The sequence below is a fragment of the Pan troglodytes genome, chromosome 14, assembly GCF_028858775.2.
Source record: "Pan troglodytes isolate AG18354 chromosome 14, NHGRI_mPanTro3-v2.0_pri, whole genome shotgun sequence".
Lineage (NCBI taxonomy): Eukaryota > Metazoa > Chordata > Mammalia > Primates > Hominidae > Pan > Pan troglodytes.
Window position 1 is genome coordinate 112376022 of NC_072412.2, and position 24261 is coordinate 112400282.

The 24261-nt window shown below is 40.9% G+C and overlaps 1 long non-coding RNA gene across 1 annotated transcript; it reads right to left on the reverse strand.

Moving 5' to 3' along the window:
- Positions 1 to 1012: 1012 nt before the first annotated feature.
- LOC134808247 (uncharacterized) lies at positions 1013 to 23939 on the reverse strand. The gene is made up of 7 exons (XR_010150783.1): positions 23713 to 23939; positions 22400 to 22517; positions 14685 to 14806; positions 12153 to 12289; positions 4953 to 5010; positions 3402 to 3632; positions 1013 to 1622 (listed from the first exon to the last, which is right to left on the reverse strand). It is a non-coding gene; the product is annotated as an uncharacterized LOC134808247 (long non-coding RNA).
- Positions 23940 to 24261: the final 322 nt, after the last annotated feature.

Sequence of the window (24261 nt, forward strand, 5' to 3'; positions counted from 1 at the left end):
CGGGTTTCTGATAAAATTTCTCACTAAATCTTCTAGGGTCTCAGTTTTCTCAGGACCATTTATAGACCCCATGCTTCTAACATCTGTGATTAGACACATTCCATTTGTTATAGCTTCAGAACCCCTTTCTGTTCTCCCCTGCACATCAGCGTCTCTTGGTGTCTCCATGCATTTCCTCCTCCCTGGAGAGAAAGAGGCTCCCTCTTTCCTATCGGGTAAATCATCCTACCTGGGGTTCCAGGAGCCCTCCACTCCCACCCTCTTCATTCTCATTGAGATGGCACCTCACTCACGGCCTCTCCTCTATGCCTTGTTCCTTCAGCCCCTCTCCCTCCACACACACACACACACACACACACACACGCAAAAAGCAATTACATCTCTTTACTGGCCCAGAAAACAAAAGTGCGCATATGTTAGACATGGTTTGTATTGATTATTCTGGAATGAGCTATGCATTCATAGAACATTGATTTTCTCAATAGAAATATAAAGCACTAATAGTATTATTTTCTCTCGCCTTTAGCTTTATTTTTACCCTGTGATGCTATTATGCTTCCATTCTAGCTTTTCCTTCAACTCCATACACAAACTTATTGAAAAATATTTCCAAGCATATGCATTTTATCAACTCATATGTAGTTGGTAAATACATATTTGTATATATATAAAGATATAATAAAACTAAAAATCTTAAGTAAATTGCAAAATATTTTACTAATATCCATTTCCTTAGGATTTTCTTAATATCTATTTTCCACTTTCACCATTTCAATGAAATATGTCTACCCAAAACTACCGAAGTCTAACTGTAAAATCTACTGGTATTTTGTAGGTTTTTCATCCACTGAAGTTCTTACCCTCACTTGTCTGCTGCTGAACTTTAAATTAAAACCTTATAATCTCCCCAGCATGATTTGCCACATTCTTGATCTAACCCAGGGATTGGCAAGCTTTTTCTGTAAAGGGCCAGATAGTAAACATTTTCAGCTTTGAGGACCATATGGTTACTGTTACAACCACTCAACTCTTCCAGGTAGCAGGAAAGCAGCCATAAACAATATGCAAACAAACTGGCATGGCTGTGCTCCAATAAAACTTTATTTACAAAAACAGGCCCTGACTTGCAGGCTACAGATTGCAGACCCGACCCCCGGTCTGATTGAATTTTAGCTCCTCTTCTTCCACATCTACCATTTCCAACGGACTGAAAAAACGGCACCCTAAAGATATCCATGTTCTCATCTCTGAAATTTGTACATGTTAACTCATATGATTAAAGAAAAGAGAAGTTCTTTGCATATGTGATTATGTTAAGGGTCTTGAGATGGGGAGATTATTCTGAATTATGCAGGTAGGTCCTAAAGCAGTCACATTCATATCCTTTTAAGAGGGAGGGAAAGGGAGAGTTGATGATGCCCACACAGGAGAGGAGAAGGCAATGGGGCCAAGGAGGAAGACATTGGGATGACAAGTCTACAATGCAAGGAATGCCAGCAACCACCAGGAATTGGAAGAGGTGAGCAAAGGAATCTTTCATAGAGCATCCAGATGAAGCCCAGCTTTGGTGTGTGCTTGATTTCAGCTCCATAAGACTCATTTCAAATTTCTGGCCTCCAGAACTGTAAGAGAATAAATTCATGTTGTTTTAAGCCATGAAATTTGTGGCTCTAGGAAACTTACCCCCTTGCTACTCATGACTATTGTCTCACTTTTAAAAAAAATTTTATAAAATCTATTTATTTCCTAGATGGACATTATCTCTTATTAAACAATGAACAAAATATGTGATATACAATCATGCATTTAAAACATGGAAAGACAAACCAATATCTTAAAGTACATGAAGACAAACTTCAGGAGACAAATATTAAATATATCCAAAAACTAATCGGACCTGGACTTTGCTTACAAATTGTTTAAATGGAAACGGAATTCGTGTTTAAGAAATGTTTTCACTGATGGAAGAAGAAATCTAACAAAACCATTATGTAAAAACATAGATTTACAAAGCCAATGTGTCTCTTAGTTTTAATTTTTATATACCCTACATGATGTTCATATTAAATGAAAATAAAGTTTTAAAAGTCTATCAGTGTAGAAAAAAGAAATTCAGTTGCTCAAGTACTAGTTAGAACTTCATATTGATCTTTCTCCTTTGAGGTGCTGCTCACAGTTTACACCCTCATGTACTTTTTCTTGGCATTGTCAGGGACCAAACTCTTGGACATGGCTTCAAGTCACTGTGGACTTCAGCTTCTGAGTCATGTTTTTCCACTCTAAATCCAGTCATTGTCTTGTGACTTTAACACCAAAGAGGAAGTCCACCCAGTTAAGACCATCTATCCAAGTTCCTTGACTAACCAGATTCCAACAAACCTGGTCTTCGCTTTATTGTGTTTCAGAAATCCACTTCCATGACTGCATTCTTGGCCTTGGTACCACTCTTAAAATTATTATACATTTGGAATATTCAGCTGAAACCCAAAAATCTCTGGCTTGCCCTGCCTGTTCCTCTACCTCCCACTCTCTTCCTCCCAGGACTCCAGAACCGTGGACTTCATTCAGCAATTCCTTGCCTCATTTCTTCCCTGTCCTCCCCTCCTAGCTTCAGTTCCTCCACAGACGAACCCCAGGGAGAAGCACTCTTGCCATTCTTCTGTGAGTCCCTCAATTCTCTTGCCCCCTTGTCCCCCGACAGCACTTGGGGTGAAAATTCCCAACCTTGGATCAGATTCTTCCTTCATAGCACCCAAAAGTCATGGTCTCCAGCGTCAGTCGACTACTCAGCCACCCACCCATCGTTCACTCTTAGGACCTCATGTCCAGTTCGACTACTCAGCCACACACCCATTGTTCACTCTTAGGACCTCGTGTCCAGTCTTTTTGCCATCTTGGCCATTCCTCTCTGAATAGTAAGTTCTGTCTGAATTTTAGCTCTTTCCTAGAGATCCTGCCACCACATCTACTGTTTGTGGTGAGCTGAAAAAATAAGAGTTTCGTGCTTCCCCCATGGTGTCCTGCGTCTAAATATTTTCCTCTTTAATGTAGGCATTGCCTGCTATTGTTCCTGTTTGCTTGTTTGTTTTTTCCTAGCTGCGACATACTGCAGCCTTCATGCATCCACTTTACAGTCGCTAAACTTTTCTTCTTCTTTTGTATGTGTTTCACTGTAAAGGCATATTTCTTTCATTTTCTTGTTTTTAACTTTAATTTTGGATCCTAGCGTAGGGCTTCACATTGAACCTTACTAACAGTGGAGACGGTGAAGCACAGTGAGGCGTCTATGGTTTTCAATCTGCCTTTTCACTTGCGCTCCTCCATGCACCCGTCAACCAAGCCCTCCTTTCTTATGTGTAAACATGCCATGTGGTTTAGTTGGGATCTGATTTCTTTCTTACTCTCTTCATTGTTCACTACAGGGATGTTCTGTAGCTCTCAGCCTGGCCAATTGAAATATCCAATGGCTCTGGCCTCCATGATTGTAGGACATGGCCCAAATCAGGTCAATCAACATCTTCCACAGAATTTTTGCTGAGGCCATAAAGAGAAACACTCTTCCTTCTCTGGTACCATGGATGGTAAAGGAAATACAAGACTAAGATAGCCAGTGGCAGTCTTTCACGCTAAGCCTGTAAGAGAAAAAGCAAAGCTGAAAGATGGAGAGAAACATAGAACCCCAATAATATAATTCAAACCCTACGAGCCAGCCTTCCACCCCTGTATCTTCCAATTTACATAAGCCAATAAATTTCATTTCTTATTTAAGTTCTTTTAGACTGAGTTTCTAAAATGTGCAATTGAAAGAAATTTGACTAAACACCTTCTAAATTGCTTCTTTAAAATTTTATCATCCACCCAGTGTGGTGGCTCACTCCGGTAATCCTAGCACTTTGGGAGGCCGAGGAGGGCGGATCACTTGAGGTCAGGAGTTCGAGGCCAACATGGTGAAACCCCGTCTTTGGTAAAAGTACAAAAATTAGCTGGGCATCGTGGTGTATGCCTGTAATCCCAGCTACTCAGGAGGCTGAGGCAGGAGAATCACTTGAACCTGGGAGGTGGAGGTTGCAGTGAGTGAAGGCTGAGACAGGAGAATCGCTTGAACCAGGGAGGCAGAGGTTGCAGTGAGTGGAGATTGCGCCATTACACTCTAGCTTGAGAGATAGAGTGAGACTCCATCTCAAAAAATAATAATAATACATATATATATATATATATATATGAGTTAGAATAGTGTTTAGCACATAGTTACTGATCAATTAAAAACTAATTACAGATGGTCCCCAGCTTAACAATGGCTTGACTTATGATAGTGGGAAAGCAATACACATTCAGTAGAAACCGTGCTTTGAGCTCCCATATGACTATTTCATCTTTCACTTTCAGCAGAGTATTTAATAAATTACATGAGATATTCAACACTATTATAACATAGGCTTTGTGTTAGATAATTTTGCTGAACTGTAGGCTAATGTAAGTATTCTGAACACATGTAAGGTAGGCTAGGCTAAATTGTGATGTTTGGAGCAACACTCTGTCTCAAAAAAAATTATTTCATCCAATATATTTGTCAAAAGATCTTAACTTCTTTTCATTAGAAAAATAAAAATCAGAAACACACAAATGTGCCCATCACACAGCGACAAAAAATGGCTTCAGCTTTTCAGTGCAAATATCACTTTAGATTAAGAGCAATCAATTATTCCACATAGTTTAAGAATTGTCATTTCATTAGCTGAGAACTTACCCCTCTTTTTTGTTTATAATGATACCATAGTAGATCTTTACAGAATTTTTGCTAACAAAGTACTTATCTCGTGTTTATCACATTCTGCTGATGGGCTTTTCTCTGAGGAACATAAAGAAAACTATCCAACAAATTAGTATCTTTTTCTAAATACTTACTTACAATTATTTTAATAATCTATTTTGAGATTTGATATATAGCTTACCTATTTATAGATTATGGAGTTCACCTTCTCCCTCTCCTTCCTCCAGTAGCCATAGTTTCTCAAAGATTACAAAAATAATTCAGAGATTTAATTTTTAACTAATTGATCATAAATATATATATTCATTTGGAGTATCTGGATATCACATTACAATGCCTTCATCTACTTGAGGTTTCCTCTCACTAACATTTGTTCTACCTTTTACATTGTGAATCTAGCCTCACCAAGAGAGTCAAAACAGAATTTGAGACCCTCATCCTTCACAGTTCATGCTACTGATATATACACCAAGTCTAAAATCTATGCATTTCTTATTTCTACTTTTCTCAAACATAATAAATAAAGTTTTATCATATAGGTAATCTCCAGTTGGCTTTCTACAATTTTCCTTCATTTATTCGTATTTTAGTTGGTTAATAATTTAATTTTATATATTAGTGTTTCCCAAAGTACAAGACTGTAATTCAGCAAGTGACTACTAAAGTATCAGGGGACAAGATGCTTCCTGCATTAGATTTCTTTTTTCGTGCAACCATATTATACTTTAGACTCAAGTTGAGTTAAAATAAAATGTTTTCAAAAACCTACCACTGTGTGAATTTAATCTATGTTTCATTTATCACTTTACATTGTATTAGTTATCTCCACATTTTATAAACTATATAAATTATAATATCTCTCACTATGACATTAAAAAACACCTTTTTACATGCTTTTTTTTCTTGCATGTAAATCTATTTTATTTTATTTTATTATTATTATACTTTAAGTTTTAGGGTACATGTGCATAATGTGCAGGTTAGTTACATATGCATACATGTGCCATGCTGGTGTGCTGCACCCATTAACTCGTCATTTAGCATTAGGTATATCTCCTAATGCTATCCCTCCCCCCTCCCCCCACCCCACAACAGTCCCCAGAGTGTGATGTTCCCCCTCCTGTGTCCATGTGTCATTGTTCAATTCCCTCCTATGAGTGAGAATACGCGGTGTTTGGTTTTTTGTTCTTGCGATAGTTTACTGAGAATGACGATTTCCAATTTCATCCATGTCCCTGCAAAGGACATGAACTCATCATTTTTTATGGCTGCATAGTATTCCATGGTGTATATGTGCCACATTTTCTTAATCCAGTCTATCATTGTTGGACATTTGGGTTGGTTCCAAGTCTTTGCTATTGTGAATAGTGCCACAATAAACATACATGTGCATGTGTCTTTACAGCAGCATGATTTATAGTCCTTTGGGTATATACCCAGTAATGGGATGGCTGGGTCAAATGGTATTTCTAGTTCTAGATCCCTGAGGAATCGCCACACTGACTTCCACAAGGGTTGAACTAGTTTACAGTCCCACCAACAGTGTAAAAGTGTTCCTATTTCTCCACATCCTCTCCAGCACCTGTTGTTTCCTGACTTTTTAATGATTGCCATTCTAACTGGTGTGAGATGGTATCTCACTGTGGTTTTGATTTGCATTTCTCTGATGGCCAGTGATGATGAGCATTTTTTCATGTGTTTTTTGGCTGCATAAATGTCTTCTTTTGAGAAGTGTCTGTTCATGTCCTTTGCCCACTTTTTGATGGGGTTGTTTGTTTTTTTCTCGTAAATTTGTTTGAGTTCATTGTAGATTCTGGATATTAGCCCTTTGTCAGATGAGTAGGTTGTGAAAATTTTCTCCCATTTTGTAAGTTGCCTGTTCACTCTGATGGTAGTTTCTTTTGCTGTGCAGAAGCTCTTTAGTTTAATTAGATCCCATTTGTCAAATTTGGCTTTTGTTGCCCTTGCTTTTGGTGTTTTAGACATGAAGTCCTTGCCCATGCCTATGTCCTCAATGGCAATGCCTAGGTTTTCTTCTAGGGTTTGTATGGTTTTAGGTCTAACATTTAAGTCTTTAATCCATCTTGAATTAATTTTTGTATAAGGTGTAAGGAAGGGATCCAGTTTCAGCTTTCTACATATGGCTAGCCAGTTTTCCTTGCACCATTTATTAAATAGGGAATCCTTTCCCCATTGCTTGTTTTTCTCAGGTTTGTCAAAGATCAGATAGTTGTAGATATGTGGCCTTATTTCTGAGGGCTCTGTTCTGTTCCATTGGTCTACATCTCTGTGTTGGTACCAGTACCATGCTGTTTTGGTTACTGTAGCCTTGTAGTATAGTTTGAAGTCAGGTAGTGAGATGCCTCCAGCTTTGTTCTTTTGGCTTAGGATTGACTTGGCGATGCGGGCTCTTTTTTGGTTCCATATGAACTTTAAAGCAGTTTTTTCCAATTCTGTGAAGAAAGCCATTGGTAGCTTGATGGGGATGGCATTGAATCTATAAATTACCTTGGGCAGTATGGCCATTTTCATGATATTGATTCTTCTTACCCATGAGCACGGAATGTTCTTCCATTTGTTTGTATCCTCTTTTATTTCATTGAGCAGTGGTTTGTAGTTCTCCTTGAAGAGGTCCTTCACGTCCCTTGTAAGTTGGATTCCTAGGTATTTTATTCTCTTTGAAGGAATTGTGAATGAGAGTTCACTCATGATTTAGCTCTCTGTTTGTCTGTTATTGGTGTATAAGAATGCTTGTGATTTTTGTACATTGATTTTGTATCCTGAGACTTTGCTGAAGTTGCTTATCAGCTTAAGGAGATTTTGGGCTGAGACAATGGGGTTTTCTAGATATACAATCATGTCATCTGCAAACAGGGACAATTTGACTTCCTCTTTTCCTAATTGAATACCATTTATTTCCTTCTCCTGCCTAATTGCCCTGGCCAGAACTTCCAACACTATGTTGAATAGGAGTGGTGAGAGAGGGCATCCCTGTCTTGTGCCAGTTTTCAAAGGGAATGCTTCCAGTTTTTGCCCATTCAGTATGATATTGGCTGTGGGTTTGTCATAGATAGCTCTTATTATTTTGAGATACGTCCCATCAATACCTAATTTATTGAGAGGTTTTAGCATGAAGGGTTGTTGAATTTTGTCAAAGGCCTTTTCTGCATCTACTGAGATAATCATGTGGTTTTTGTCTTTGGTTCTGTTTATATGCTGGATTACATTTATTGATTTGTGTATGTTGAACCAGCCTTGCATCCCAGGGATGAAGCCCACTTGATCATGGTGGATAAGCTTTTTGATGTGCTGCTCGATTTGGTTTGCCAGTATTTTATTGAGGATTTTTGCATCAGTGTTCATCAAGGATATTGGTCTAAAATTCTCTTTTTTGGTTGTGTCTCTGCCCAGCTTTGGTATCAGGATGATGCTGGCCTCATAAAATGAGTTAGGGAGGAGTCCCTCTTTTTCTATTGATTGGAATAGTTTCAGAAGGAATGGTACCAGTTCCTCCTTGTACCTCTGGTAGAATTCGGCTGTGAATCCATCTGGTCCTGGACTCTTTTTGGTTGGTAAGCTATTGATTATTGCCACAATTTCAGAGCCTGTTACTGGTCTATTCAGAGATTCAACTTCTTCCTGGTTTAGTCTTGGGAGGGTGTATGTGTCGGGGAATTTATCCATTTCTTCTAGATTTTCTAGTTTATTTGCGTAGAGGTGTTTGTAGTATTCTGTGATGGTAGTTTGTATTTCTGTGGGATCGGTGGTGATATCCCCTTTATTATTTTTTATTGTGTCTATTTGATTCTTCTCTCTTTCCTTCTTTATTAGTCTTGCTAACAGTCTATCAATTTTGTTGATCCTTTCAAAAAACCAGCTCCTGGATTCATTAATTTTTTGAAGGGTTTTTTGTGTCTCTATTTCCTTCAGTTCTGCTCTGATTTTAGTTATTTCCTGCTTTCTGCCAGCTTTTGAATGTGTTTGCTCTTGCTTTTCTAGTTCTTTTAATTGTGATGTTAGGGTGTCAATTTTGGATCTTTCCTGCTTTCTCTTGTGGGCATTTAGTGCTATAAATTTACCTCTACACATTGCTTTGAATGTGTCCCAGAGATTCTGGTATGTTGTGTCTTTGTTCTCATTGGTTTCAAAGAACATCTTTATTTCTGCCTTCATTTCGTTATGTACCCAGTAGTCATTCAGGAGCAGGTTGTTCAGTTTCCATGTAGCTGAGCGGTTTTGAGTGAGTTTCTTAATCCTGAGTTCTAGTTTGATTGCACTGCAGTCTGAGAGACAGTTTTGTTATAATTTCTGATTTTTACATTTGCTGAGGAGAGCTTTACTTCCAACTATGTGGTCAATTTTGGAATAGGTGTGGTGTGGTGCTGAAAAACATTATATTCTGTTGATTTGGGGTGGAGAGTTCTGTAGATATCTATTAGGTCTGCTTGGTGCAGAGCTGAGTTCAATTCCTGGGTATCCTTGTTAACTTTCTGTCTCATTGATCTGTCTAATGTTGACAGTGGGGTGTTAAAGTCTCCCATTATTATTGTGTGGGAGTCTAAGTCTCTTTGTAGGTCACTCAGGACTTGCTTTATGAATCTGGGTGCTCCTGTATTGGGTGCATATATATTTAGGATAGTTAGCTCTTCTTGTTGAATTGATCCGTTTACCATTATGTAATGGCCTTCTTTGTCTCTTTTGATCTTTGTTGGTTTAAAGTCTGTTTTATCAGAGACTAGGATTGCAACCCCTGCCTTTTTTTGTTTTCCATTTGCTTGGTAGATCTTCCTCCATCCTTTTATTTTGAGCCTATGTGTGTCTCTGCACGTGAGATGGGTTTCCTGAATACAGCACACTGATGGGTCTTGACTCTTTATCCAATTTGCCAGTCTGTGTCTTTTAATTGGAGCATTTAGTCCATTTACATTTAAAGTTAATATTATTATGTGTGTATTTGATCCTGTCATTATGATGTTAGCTGGTTATTTTGCTCATTAGTTGATGTAGTTTCTTCCTAGCCTCGATGGTCTTTACAATTTGGCATGATTTTGCAGTGGCTGGTACCGGTTGTTCCTTTCCATGTTTAGCGCTTCCTTCAGGAGCTCTTTTAGGGCAGGCCTGGTGGTGACAAAATCTCTCAGCATTTGCTTGTCTGTAAAGGATTTTATTTCTCCTTCACTTATGAAGCTTAGTTTGACTGGATATGAAATTCTGGGTTGAAAATTCTTTTCTTTAAGAATGTTGAATATTGGCCCCCACTCTCTTCTGGCTTGTAGAGTTTCTGCCGAGAGATCCGCTGTTAGTCTGATGGGCTTCCCTTTGTGGGTAACCCGACCTTTCTCTCTGGCTGCCCTTAACATTTTTTCCTTCATTTCAACTTTGGTGAATCTGACAATTATCTCTCTTGGAGTTGCTCGTCTCGAAGAGTATCTTTGTGGCATTCTCTGTATTTCCTGAATCTGAATGTTGGCCTGCCTTGCTAGATTGGGGAAGTTCTCCTGGATAATATCCTGCAGAGTGTTTTCCAACTTGGTTCCATTCTCCCCATCACTTTCAGGTACACCAATCAGCCGTAGATTTGGTCTTTTCACATAGTCCCATATTTCTTGGAGGCTTTGTTCGTTGCTTTTTATTCTTTTTTCTCTAAACTTCCCTTCTCGCTTCATTTCATTCATTTCATCTTCCATTGCTGATACCCTTTCTTCCAGTTGATCCCATCGGCTCCTGAGGCTTCTGCATTCTTCACGTAGTTCTCGAGTCTTGGCTTTCAGCTCCATTAGCTCCTTTAAGCACTTCTCTGTATTGGTTATTCTAGTTATACATTCGTCTAAATTTTTTTCAAAGTTTTCAACTTATTTGCCTTTGGTTTGAATTTCCTCCTGTAGCTCGGAGTAGTTTGATCCTCTGAAGCCTTCTTCTCACAGCTCGTCAAAGTCATTCTCCATCCAGTTTTGTTCCATTGCTGGTGAGGAGCTGTGTTCCTTTGGAGAAGGAGAGGCGCTCTGGGTTTTAGAGTTTCCAGTTTTTCTACCCTGTTTTTTCCCCATCTTTGTGGTTTTATCTACTTTTGGTCTTTGATGATGGTGATGTACAGATGGGTTTTTGGTGTGGATGTCTTCTGTTTGTTAGTTTTCCATCTAACAGACAGGACCCTCAGCTGCAGGTCTGTTGGAGTTTGCTAGAGGTCCACTGCAGACCCTGTTTGCCTGGGTAGCCACAGCGGTGGCTGCAGAACAGTGGATTTTCATGAACCGTGAATGCTGCTGTCTGATAGTTCCTCTGGAAGTTTTGTCTCAGAGGAGTACCCAGCTGTGTGAGGTGTCAGTCTGCCCCTACTGGGGGGTGCCTCCCAGTTAGGCTGCTCAGGGGTCAGGGGTCAGGGACCCACTTGAGGAGGCAGTCTGCCCATTCTCAGATCTCCAGCTGCGTGCTGGGAGAACCACTGCTCTCTTCAAAGCTGCCAGACAGGGACATTTAAGTCTGCAGAGGTTACTGCTGTCTTTTTGTTTGTCTGTGCCCTGCCCTCAGAGGTGGAGCCTACAGAGGCAGGCAGGCCTCCTTGAGCTGTGGTGGGCTCCACCCAGTTGGAGCTTCCGGGCTGCTTTGTTTACCTCAGCAAGCCTGGGCAATGGCGGGTTCCCCTCCCCCAGCCTCGCTGCCGCCTTTCAGTTTGATCTCAGACTGCTGTGCTAGCAATCAGCGAGACTCCGTGGGCGTAGGACCCTCCAAGCCAGGTGCGGGATATGATCTCCTGGTGCGCCGTTTTTTAAGCCCGTCGGAAAAGCGCAGTATTCGGGTGGGAGTGACCCGATTTTCCAGGTGCTGTCTGTCACCCCTTTCTTTGACTAGGAAAGGGAACTCCCTGACCCCTTGCGCTTCCCAAGTAAGGCAATGCCTCTCCCTGCTTCGGCTCATGCATGGTGCGCTGCACCCACTGTCCTGCACCCTCTGTCTGGCACTCCCTAGTGAGATGAACCCAGTACCTCAGATGGAAATGCAGAAATCACCCATCTTCTGCGTCGCTCACGCTGGGAGCTGTAGACCGGAGCTGTTCCTATTTGGCCATCTTGGCTCCAGCCCCTTTTTACATGCTTAAAACACATGTGTAACCCATTCATATTTTAAATTTTTTATATTGTTGTATGTATAATTTTCCAGCAAGTACAATAATTTGAAATGAAGCAGCAATCTGTAAGCACTAGTTACAGGATTAAAATAATGTAATCCTTATTACAGTTGCACACTTTTAATACCATGTGTGAGCTCAAAGACATTTAGTGATAAATCCCAAATGAAATTGCTGGGTAACTCTGAAGGTTCTGGTGGAAAATGCATTTAGTAAATGTTAAAAGTTAGAAAACCATGAAGAATTGAAATTTACCTTTGATGCTGCTCCGCAGGGTGCTGGCAGTCAGGTAAAAGGCAAGCAGAGCCTGTGGTCGTCACATTCGGAGGCTGCGCATCGCAGAGCCATTACTGGACACTGACTCTGGTTGGTTTTTTTCTCAATTAGATTTGCTTCAATAGAAGAACAAGAAATGTTTCTCAAATAAACTGAATGCTTTTATAAATTAAAACCTCACGTATAAGTAGTTCAAGAAACTCAACTGTATTTCTTTTATTTTTTTATTTTTTATTTTTGAGACAGGGTCTTGCTCTGTTGCCCAGGCTGGAGTACAGCAGTGTGATCACAGCTCACTTCAGCCTTGACCTCTTGGATTCAGGTGATCCTCCCACCTCAGCCTCCTGTGTAGTTAGGACTATAGGTAGGCGCAGTACGCCTGGCTAATGTTTTGTATTTTTTGTAGAGATGGGGTTTCACCATGTTGCTCAGGCTGATCTTGAACTCCTGACTTCAAGTGATTCACCTGCCTCACCCTTCCAAGATGATTATAGATGTGAGCCTCTGCACTGGCCTCAACTTCATTTATTTAATTGAATGTTTAGAGGGAGCAACTTAACTCTCAGCAAATTAAGATCTGCCAAATGCGTATGTATACACATACACACATAATTTCACATATAATAGTCTGCTATATATGTTTCTGGTTCAAACTTCTTTGTGGATCCCTTTTGGATGGTCAAGAAGTATTTTAAACCCTCAATTAAATTAAACAGCGTCTTTGTTTTAAATTAGCTTCTTCTTGGTCAATTCAGTCTCTTTTGCCTAAATGCTCAGGTTTGTCTTTTTAATTGAAAAAAATTATTATTTTAGTGTATCTACACAATCATTCTTCTCAAGATAGCATTTGAGTTCAAAGAAAAACAATGTGTGCTGTGTTAATGACTGAGTCTCAAGTCCAGGCTTAAGTTTTTTGCTGTTTCCTGCACCCTTGAATCATCCACACCATGCCTGGACTATCCCTTACCACACTTGATCTCTCATAAACCTTCTGGCATCAGCTGATGGAGCCACTTCTGGTAAACTTGTTTCTCTCAACATCGGCCATGAGCAATGTTTTCAATCTCCCCAGCCAACTTTGGGTTGGCTCCAGTGTCACTTTGCTCTTGCTGGAGTATAACATCTATGGGGCTGGGTGCGGTGGCTCATGCCTGTAATCCCAGCACTTTGGGATGCCAAGGCGAGTGCATCACCTGAGGTCAGGAGTTTGAGACCAGCCTGATTAACACGGTGAAACCCAGTCTCTACTAAAAATACAAAATTAGCCAGGGGTGGTGGCGCATGCCTGTAATCCCAACTACTTGGGAGACTGAGGCAGGAGAATCATTTGAACCAGGGAGGCAGAGGTTGCAGTGCAACAAGAGCAAAACTATGTTTCAGAAACAAAAAAACAAAACAACAACAATAGCAACATCTATGGGGCTCCGTGGACCCCTGTACCTGGCCCCTGGCTTGAGTATTCTACCCTTTGGCTTCTAGGGGGCAATGTCACCCCTCATAAAGGAATCTTCTTACAGCCCTTCTGGGTCACTTGTTACTTTTCACATCCCCCATTAAGAATGCTCAGTAACTTCTAGATCCCAGTAGGTTCTCTCCTCACGTCCCTTGTGCTGGTGCAGGGAAGGGACATTGTGCAAGACACTTCCGTTCAGAGACCAAAACAGGAAGCGGGACAGGAGACCTCTGTGTTCAGCATCAGTCTCAACATAGCTGGGATGTCTCTACCTTACTCCTTCAAGTTTAAGCTCTGTTTGAGGCCCCTACTATTGGGTGCCTTGCTTTCTTCTTTGATTTCCCTCACTGTTTCATAAGATCCTCTTTCCCTTTCCTGTCTGGTAGAAACACTCCTATATCATGTCCCCCTTCTCCTTACCCTGTATACTTTCTGGGTTTTAGATAGTACCTCTTTTTTTTTTCTTTGCAGGAGCACTAAACTTCAAGCTTAGTCTTAATGGTGAATGAGGTGCAGGCAATTTAATTTATAATGAAAATACGGCCGGGCACAGTGGCTCACGTCTGTAATCCCAGCACTTTGGGAGGCTGAGGTGGGTGGATCACCTGAGGTCAGGAATTTGAAACCAGCCTGGCCAACATGGTGAAACCTTGTCTCCACTAAAAATACAAAAATTAGCTGAGCATGGTGGTGGGTGCCTGTAATCCCAGCTACTTGGGAGGCTGAGGCACAAGAATCGCTTGAACCCAGGAGGTGGAGGTTGTGGTAAGTGGAGATCGCACCACTGCACTCCAGCCTGGGCGACAAAGCGAGACTTGGTCTCAAAAAAATAAATAAATAAATAAAAATAAATTGTTTTTATGTTTTCAAAATATACTCTGGGTTGCACTATAGAGTGCTGTGTTTAGTGGCTTCTGCCTTGTGCTCATCACATGGAAGTGTGAGCAAGTGTCTTGAGCCATTGTCTAAATTCATCATTCCGTAATGCCTCTACCATTCAGTTTATAAGATGACATTTTCTTAACACACTCTTCCTAAGATCATCCCACTGCTCTTACCTTATCATTCACTTTCCTAGGCAAGGCCTTTCTGTTTTGGACTTACATCTGCCGTATGAATATGAAAGGCGGAATAACAGGCTGGGCGCTGGAAAAAGATTTCCTGGTGTCAAAATTCTTACCTAATTATGGGAAGTAAGACAAATCATTTAATGTCTCCGTGCTTCAGTTTTCTTATCTTTAGTCATGAGTGTAATAACAGTTGTTGTGACAATTAAATGAGGTAATGCATAGAAAATGCTTAGAAAATGCACAGGACCTGGCATGGGATTCGTGCCCTGTGCATTTTAGCTGTTATTACGATAGAATCAAAGCATCTCAGGTGTGGAAAGATGGTAGGTACAACCTTGCAGTGTTTGAAACTGCCTTTAACATTCCTGTTAAATATTTATACAACTTCTCCTTGAATGCCTCAAGTAAAAGGAGACTCGATACCTTCTAAGGTAATTCATTGTATCACTGGAGAAGTCTGGCTATTATAATGTTCTCCTTTACCTCAAGTAAATATCTATCCCCCTGAAATATCTATTTATTATTCCTAGAAAGGTTTCTTGGGGCCATTTAAAATAAATCTAATTTTACTTTTATTTGAGAGTCCTTTTAATATTTGAGCATAGTCAGCATGCCTGTTTCTTTTTCATATTGCATTTCCTCATGAGCTGAACAGTCAGGTATCTCTAATTGGTCCTCTTACGATATGTTTTAAGTCCCTTTACCATCTGGGCATGGGAGGTCATGTAAGCTATCATGACTCCAGCAAGCTCCTGTTATCCTGACAACAAATGGATTAGGAACAACTATGTTTCTTAAAATCAGACTGGAAGCATCCTTTAGCTCTTTGGAAATTATAGTCCACATGCAAGAATGGTAATTCTCCTTTTATCCAATGTCACATAGAAATCAGGTGCTCTACAGTTGAGAGTTTTCCAAATAATATTAACCCTTTAAGCACCAAATTTTTGGGGGGTAGCAAGTGTGATACTTCCCCAATTCTACAATCTTATGGTAGATTTTGTCAGTGCATACAAAGTTATAGAATACACAGTGAATCCCAAACTTGACAGTTTAAAAATTGGAAAGTCAGAGGTAACGCATGCCTACAAATCACTGTAGAGCTTGACAGTAGTGATCCATGTCAATTAGAATAACTATGAGAATGCACTGCAAGTTTAGAGGTGGGGGAGATCATCTCCATCAGGTGTGGTCAGGAGTGAAGATCAGGTGTGATCAGGAGTGAGGATCAGGTGTGGTCGGGAGTGGGGATCAGGTGTGGCCAAGAGTGAGGATCAGGTGTGGTCAGGAGTGAGTGGGGAGGACTTCATGGTCAAGCGGGAAGACAGAATGGCCCTTCAGAATGGCTAGAGTTTTAAGAGGTAGAAATGTCAAGTATAACATTACAGGAGAAATTGCACTGAAGTGCTGGGGGGGTATGTACAAGAAGTGAGGGAGCACAAAGTGAAATCAGGAAGCAGTGGAACAGCAGGCTTCCATTCAGCAATAAAAATTAAAGTGCACCTGTGCAATCCAGATCTTGCAGTGTTGAACATGGACAAGTCATTTCCGGCCTGGTGGTGTTTATAGATTGTTGGGACAGAGAAATAGAAAGCAAATAACACAAATAAATGAAACAATTATAATTCTGATATTTCAATAAAGGAAAGATACAAAATGTGGTGAGAATATATAACAATAAGTCCCTGTGAGTTCAGAGATGGCTTTCTGGGATTGACATTTAAGCTGGGAAGTAGGAGTAGAAGTTCCCTGGGTAATATGGAAAGCTGGAAATTAAGAAACTTTACAAACACCAGGAATCACATGGATAAAGCCCCAGAGGCGGGATGGGGTGTATATTATTGGAGGAACTTGGAGTGGTTAGAGTTCAGAGAGTAAGGAGGAGACAAGCAAGAGATGGGGGAGGGAGGTCTGATGTTTCAGGTTAATCCTGACAGCAATAGAATTGCCAGGCTTTGAGCACACACTGACAGGGGCAGATTTGCATTTGTAAATGAAAGGCAATGAATTGAAGGGACATGATGGATTTGCCATCCAAGTAGATGAGCTTGCCTAGAGAACGAGTGTGGCACCAAGGAAAGATCACCTAACATTGAACCATTAAAAATGCCAGCATTAGAACATCAGAGAGTGGGAGAGCAGCTAATTAAGAAGATTCTGAGAGACTAGGGATCATAAGGACCACACACTTTAATCAACAAGTCAAGAAGTGATTTTGACCTCTTGGACCAACTCTAAGACAACCATCCTAACAAAAATTTTCCAAATCCATGGAGCAAACAGTCACTTCTTCATCCCCAAAAATGGCCATAATATTTATTTTTCTTTTCCTTCCTGTCACTCTCTACCCTGAAACATATTTATTTATCTATTTATTTATTTTTCAGACAGAATCTCATTCTGTTGCCCAGGCTGGAGTGCAGTGGTACAATCTCAGCTCACCTCAACCTCCACCTCCCAAGTTCAAGCAATTCTCCTGCATCAACCTTCTGAGTAGCTTGGATTACAAGCGCGCACCACCACACCCGGTGAATTTTTGCATTTTTAGTAGAGACAGGGTTTTGCCATGTTGGCCAGGCTGGTCTCGAACTCCTGACCTGAGATGATCCACCCGCCTCGGCCTCCCAAAGTGCTGGGATTACAGGCATAAGCCACCGCGCCTGACCAGAAATATAGTTGTTTACAAACACATCCTTTCTATAGACTAAAAGCTTTCAATGTCAGAATCTATTTCTTGTTCATCTTTGAATCACTCAAAGAACTGAACAGAGAGATTTGTACATGAGTACTCAGTTTTTTATTGAATTAAAAAAATGGTCTAATTTGTGAAACAGGAAGATGAATGGTAGATGTGGTTATGCACAGGAGAGATTGCTGAGGAGAGAGACCACAGGCCTGGTACAGAAGTACTGCAGTAGCTCTTCGGGGAAACAAAGATTAATGGCAGCAGGAATAAGAGGAAGAAATAAATTTGAGGGACATTGGAAGAGAAATTGACAGAGTTCAGTGATCTCATCCTATTGTATGATTTAAACACTTTTATACACTGATGACTCCCTTGTTTATGTATCTCCTTTGAGATCCTTGCCTCTCCTTTGAGATCCAGACTCATATATTCCACTGTTGACTCAGCATCTCATAATTGTCCCATCCTCAATTCCACTCTTTCCCTAGTCTTTCTCACATTCTTCAATGGCATCACCAATCAGGAGTTGCTCAGGAATCCTGTCAGATTCACACCTTTCTCTCATCTTCCCTCACCTGGTTTCATACTGAGCCCATAACCAAGCCCAACTCTACATTCAAACCATATTCTAAATTTATCTCTTCTTCCACCCCAGCCATGCTAGCCTTATCTTCTTTTCTCTGCAGTAATGCAAACGCCTCCTGACTGGCTGCCTTTCCTTTGTCTTTCTGCAGTCCATTCTCCAAACAGCAGCCAGTGATCCTTCACAAACCTGTCAGAATGTGCCATTCCACTGTTTGAAAGCTTCCGGTGCCTGCCACTGCACATAGAATCAAACCCCAAGTCTTTATTGGCCCCTACCCGCCTCTCTGACTTCATTGGAATCCCTTTCCAACCTGCCACCCTGCAGTCAGCCCTTCTCAGCTGGGGTTCTTTTAGAGAATGAAACCAGAGTGCCATAAAGCATGTGTTACATATAGTGGCTTCTCTCTTATTCCTCTACAATGGCCCAAACTTGAGAGAATTTGGGAAATAGTCTTGCAGGTCATTTCCTATAGGATTTCATTCTCTTAGGAACCCTGGTGGGTAAGACTGCTGCACACATGGACATAGATATTCTTTTTTGTCACTTGAACATGAATCCTGGCCCCTAGACCTTTGCACTTGTGCTTTCTTCATAAGGATTGCAATTTCCCCAGAACCTCACAGAGTTGGCTCTTTCCAACACTCAGGACTTAGCACAAAAGTTTAATGAAAGGCAGGGCCTGGTGGCTCACGCTTGTAATCCCAGCACTTTGGGAGGCCGAGGCGGGCAGATCACGAGGTCAGGAGATCAAGACCATCCTGGCTAACACGGTGAAACCCCGTCTCTACTAAAAATACAAAAAATTAGCCGGGCGAGGTGGCGGGCGCCTGTAGTCCCAGCTACTCGGGAGGCTGAGGCAGGAGAATGGCGTGAACTTGGGAGGCGGAGCTTGCAGTGAGCCGAGATTGCACCACTGCACTCCAGCCTGGGCGACAGAGAGAGACTCCGTCTCAAAAAAAAAAAAAAGTTTAATGAAAGTGTCTGTTCCCATAGAGGCTTTTCAAAACCCCTATTTCTTTTTCTTTTTTTTCTTTCCTTTTTTTTTTTTTTTTTTTTTTTTTTTTTTTTTTTTTTTGAGACGGAGTCTGGCTCTAGTCGCCCAGGCTGGAGTGCAGTGGCGCGATCTCGGCTCACTGCAAGCTCCGCCTCCCGGGTTCACGCCATTCTCCTGCCTCAGCCTCCCGAGTAGCTGGGACTACAGGCGCCCGCCACCACGCCTGGCTAATGTTTTGTATTTTTTTAGTAGAGACGGGGTTTCACCGTGTTAGCCAGGATGGTCTTGATCTCCTGACCTCGTGATCCGCCCGCCTCAGCCTCCCAAAGTGCTGGGATTACAGGCGTGAGCCACCACGCCTGGCCAAAACCCCCATTTCTAAGGTAGCTTCACCTCCCAAGCTGCCACTATCCTATAACCCTGTTACTTTCTCCTTATCATCTCTTATTATATATATATATATTTATATATTTATATTTATTTATATATATATATCTTTGATGCCCTTATCTAGATTTTTAAAATTATAGGCACAAATTGAATGTATACATAGGTAGCTTTCTACATTTATCATTAACATGCTCCTGAGCATTCATTTGGCTTCTATAGTAGACAACAGCAAAAAAAAGTCTGATTGGAGGTAATATAGTCAATCATAATTTCATTCCATCCATTCTGTTTTTGAGATGAATGCTCAGTTTTCCCTGCCATCTTCATTCTCTGTCCTGAGATGGCAGCTGGGGCTCACCCCTTTATGGCATCAATGGAAAGGCCTCTCATTGATCTTTTGCTGAGCGGTTCTGTGCTGCTTGGTTATTGAGCTTCACATGTACAGATTGGCTGCAATTACCTGTTGTGCCTGCTGTAACCTATGGTCATGACACCCACATTTTAAAAAATCTTTGAAAATAGTTTGCCTCTCCATTTACTTATCTTCCCTGTTCTGCTGCTGCCCCTCCTTTCTTGGGAAGCCCAGTGTCTTAGTCCGTTTTGTGTTGCTGTAACAGCATACCTGAGATTTGGTAATTTATAAAGAAAAGAGGTTGAGCTGGCACATAACTTTGGTGGCTGAAGAGCCCAAGGCTGGGTAGCTGCATGTAGTGAGGCCCTCAGCTTGCCTCAATTCACAGCAGGAAGTGGAAGGAGAGTGGATGTGTGCAAAGAGATTGCATGGCGACAGAGGAAGCAAGAGAGAAACCGAGGAAACAAGGCTCTTTTTAACAACCCACTTCTGAGGGAACTAATCCATTCCAAGAGAGAAAAAGCTTACCCTCAGGAGAGTATTCATCTATTCATGAGGGATCCACGCCCATTCCCCAAACATTTCCCACTAGGCCCCACCTCTCAACACCACCACATAGATGAACAAATTTTAACATAAGTTCTAGTGGGGATAAACCATATCCAAACCATAGCACCCAGGAATGCTCTAATGCTACATTGATGATGAAAATTGTGCCTAGGATGTATGTAGCATCGTCAACTACATTGGTGGTTATGCTCTGGGGGGCAGTGCACACTCCTCCTCCCTATTGTATCAGTCAGGATGGACTAGGTTACATTGTGGTAACAAGCACCTCCCAAAAATCAGTGGCTCAAAAACCAATAGTTTATTTCATGCTTATGTTACATGTCCTTCAACTTCATCTGGGGCTTTGCTCTGTATCACTCCAAGGACCATTGGATGTGGCAGTTGTCATCTTGAACAGGAAACATGCCATTTTCATGTGATTTGCTTTATCAGCCGAAGCAAATCACACAGCATGCCTAACTTTTAGGTTAAGGCAATATACTTCCACTGCAGGCTCAGGAACTATTTGGTAAAGAGCGCTAATTACTCATGATCCCTGCAGTCATCCTGATTGACACCATTTTTGGTCTTAAACTTGAGTGTGTGTGTGTGTGTGTGTGTGTCAGAACCACCAGGAGGGCTTGTTAAAACACAAATTGCTAAGCCTCATTCAGAATAGGTGTGAGGTGGGTCCAGGAATCTGCATCTCACAGGTGAAGGCGATGCTGTTGGTGGAAAGAGCTACTACTCTACAGCTCAGAAGCTGCTGGTTTGTGAGGCTTCTCTAAGAAGCTTGCTGCCTCTGGAGACTCACTCTGGGAATTAAAGCATGTATTGCTGCATTCCCTTAAAGAAATCTGGCATTTCTCTTAGAGCATATGTTATTGTACTGCTGTTCTACCACAAGCTCATGCTTGTGGGTAAAGTGCTGGTCGCTCTTGAAGTTCAGGCAATAGACCTTACCCGTGTCCAGTCTTCTTTTTCAATAAGTTTTTATTTAATAAATAAATGTTAACAGTTTCTATCATGCAAAGTACACATGCAGTGGCTCCAGCCTCTTTGCTGGGAATATTTGAAGAGGTTTAACTAGCTAGCAACTAACAACTTTCAAGCCTTTGTAGGCTCATCCTATAAGTCTAATGTGAAGGTTCTATGTAAATGAATGACGGTTTAAAAAACTACTATATTTGAAAGGAAAAACACGATGGATTACTGCTAAGAACATATAATTAAGTTTAGTCAATAAAGTATTCCGTAAGGAACTTGCTTTAGTAAATATAAAAATGATGTTGTTTAAAGAGGTTTTCATGAATTTTAAACATTAGCCCTGGCATTCATTTGTAATATAGGGAAAAATTTTGCTAAGGTCGAAATTTGGCTCATTCCTGGTTCAAACTTTAAGAAATCCCGTATTATTGGGGTCACATTGGTATAGTTCAGCTCTATTTACAAATCGCATTGGATACATTTGAGTTGGGATGTATAGGGACAGTTTTCCTGAAAGCAGAGCTATTTCGTCAGAAGAAGTTCCCACCCAGCTGATTCATCATACCCTGAAATGCCATGCTATTTCTGAAACATTTGGTTAAGCCAGCTGATATTTTTAAGGAGATGTTATCACCTCTCCTCTAAGGCTAAACAAACATATCTGTCTCCACCTAGGCTAGAAGTTTAAGGGATAATATGTGTGCACATTAGACTCATAGATTTTACCAAATGAAATATTCTACTCTACGATAGCATTTCTTTTTCAAAATATTAATCTAGTCTTCACCGTTAAGACACAGCGTTCTTTACTTTCATAATAGGTTTTGCTTCTCATTATAAAAATAGTACATATCCATCATCGTAAGTTTAGAAAACACAAAGTGAAAGAAAAGTCACCTCTGATTCCATGGTTCAGAGATATTGCGAATGTATTAGTTTATATTCTTCTAGTCCTTTATTTTTCTTGTGCTTATAAAAATATCTTTTAAAAATGATAATGTAGGGCCAGGCATGGTGGCTCACGCCTGTAACCCCAGCACTTTGGGAGGCCAAGGCAGGCGGATCACCTGAGGTCAGGAGTTGAGACCAGCCTGGCCGACATGGTGAAACTCCGTCTCTACTAAAACTACAAAAATTAGCTGGGCATAGTGGCACATACCTGTAATCCCAGTTACTAGGGAGGCTGAGGCGGAATAATGGCTTGAACCTGGGAGGCAGAGGCTGTAGTAGGCCAAAATCGCGTCACTGCACTCCAGCCTAGGCAACAGAGTGAGATTCTGTCGAAAAAAAAAAAAGAAAGAAAGAAAATGTACTCATTACTGGGTAACCTGCTTTTTAAAAACCAGTATATCATAAACTTTCCTCCAATCCACTAAATATTATTCTACATAATATTAATGGCTGCATTAAATTATGTTTTAATAAACATTTTACATTAACAAAGGAAAACAAAGTGCACTAGCACTTTCTTGTTTAAATCATTGATTGGGAGAGCACTTTCTAGGTAATTCATGATTTATAGCACAAGGCATGCAATAAATTTAGCGGTCATAATGATTCACCAAATTATTTTATGATAGTGACTTCCTACAGAGAAAGGAGCTGCAATAATTGAACTTGAAATCAAGTTCCTAAGATTTGCAGAAAGTTTAAAATAAGTCCATGTACCATATAACTTTCTTAATATTTGCATCTGTAAAATCAATGTAGTACTGAGAGATGAAAGAGATCTCAAGAGAGGACCTAGTTCACCCATTTCACCATAATCTGTTTAATTTGCATATCTTAATTTGAAACATCAGTATACAGAAATCTTCACAGATTTTGTCTCTGATTTTTTTTTAACATCTATGAATAAAATTCTACAATTGCCTTTACTAGCACCTGCCTGTGTTTAATAATGTCTACTGTCCATGCCTCAGAAGCGTTTACCCAGAGCAACTCCGTCTTGCATAGGGGCTGGGTAAAAGAAGGCTGAGACCTACTGGATCGCATTCCCAGGAGGTTAGGCATTCTAAGTCATAGAATGAGACAGGAGGTCGCTACCAGATACTGGTCATAAAGACCTTGCTATTAAGACAGTTTGCAGTAAAGAAGCCAGCCAAAACCCACCACAACCTGGACGGTGAAGAGAGTGACCTACAGTCGTCCTCACAGCTTATTATATGCTAGTTATAAAGCATTAGCGTGCTGAAAGACACTCCCACCAGCGCTGTGACAGTTTACAAATGCCATAGCAATGTCAGGAAGTTATCCTATATGGTCTTAAAAGGGAAGGAATCCTCAGTTCCTAGAACTGCCCACCCCTGTCCCAGAAAACTCGTGAATAATCCACCCCTTGTTTAGCAAATAATCAAGAAGTAACAATAAGTATCATTGGTTGCGTAGCTGAAGCTGCTGCTCTGCCAGTAGCGTAGACATTCTTTATTCCTTTACTTTCCTAATAAACTCGCTTTCACTTTATGGACTCACCCCGAAATCTTTCTGGCATGAGATTCAAGAACCCTCTTTTGGTGTCTGAATCAGGACCCCTTTCTGTTAACACATGAATTCATTGCATCTCCCATATAACTTAAATCTCTCCCACTGCGTTTCGGCTACCTCCCTGCTGCCGCCTCCTCTGTTCATTTTACTGTAGAGGAAGAACATCTGGTTGCTAATTCTTTCTTTCAAAGATGCTTTCCAATGTGTTGATGAGTAACTTGCGGAGTAGAATAGACCTGCAGGTGGACTGCCAGGCATTCCTGCTGAGATGACCGTCAACAGATCAGACACATGATACCTTATGGAGTGGTGTCATTTCCATTTCATATTTATTTTCACCCGCTGGGTGTATGGCACTCTAAACAAAGTGTTTACCGTGAAAGCGATCTTGAGATTCAGTGAAACCAGTGTCACTGAACGTGCTACTTAAGTCTCCATTGTAGAATATTTGACACTGTTGAAAGTGATAAAATGAGAAAACATTTAGAAGTAGCTACTTCCCCTCTGTGTTTACTCAGCCAGTGAGGGCTAATTGTT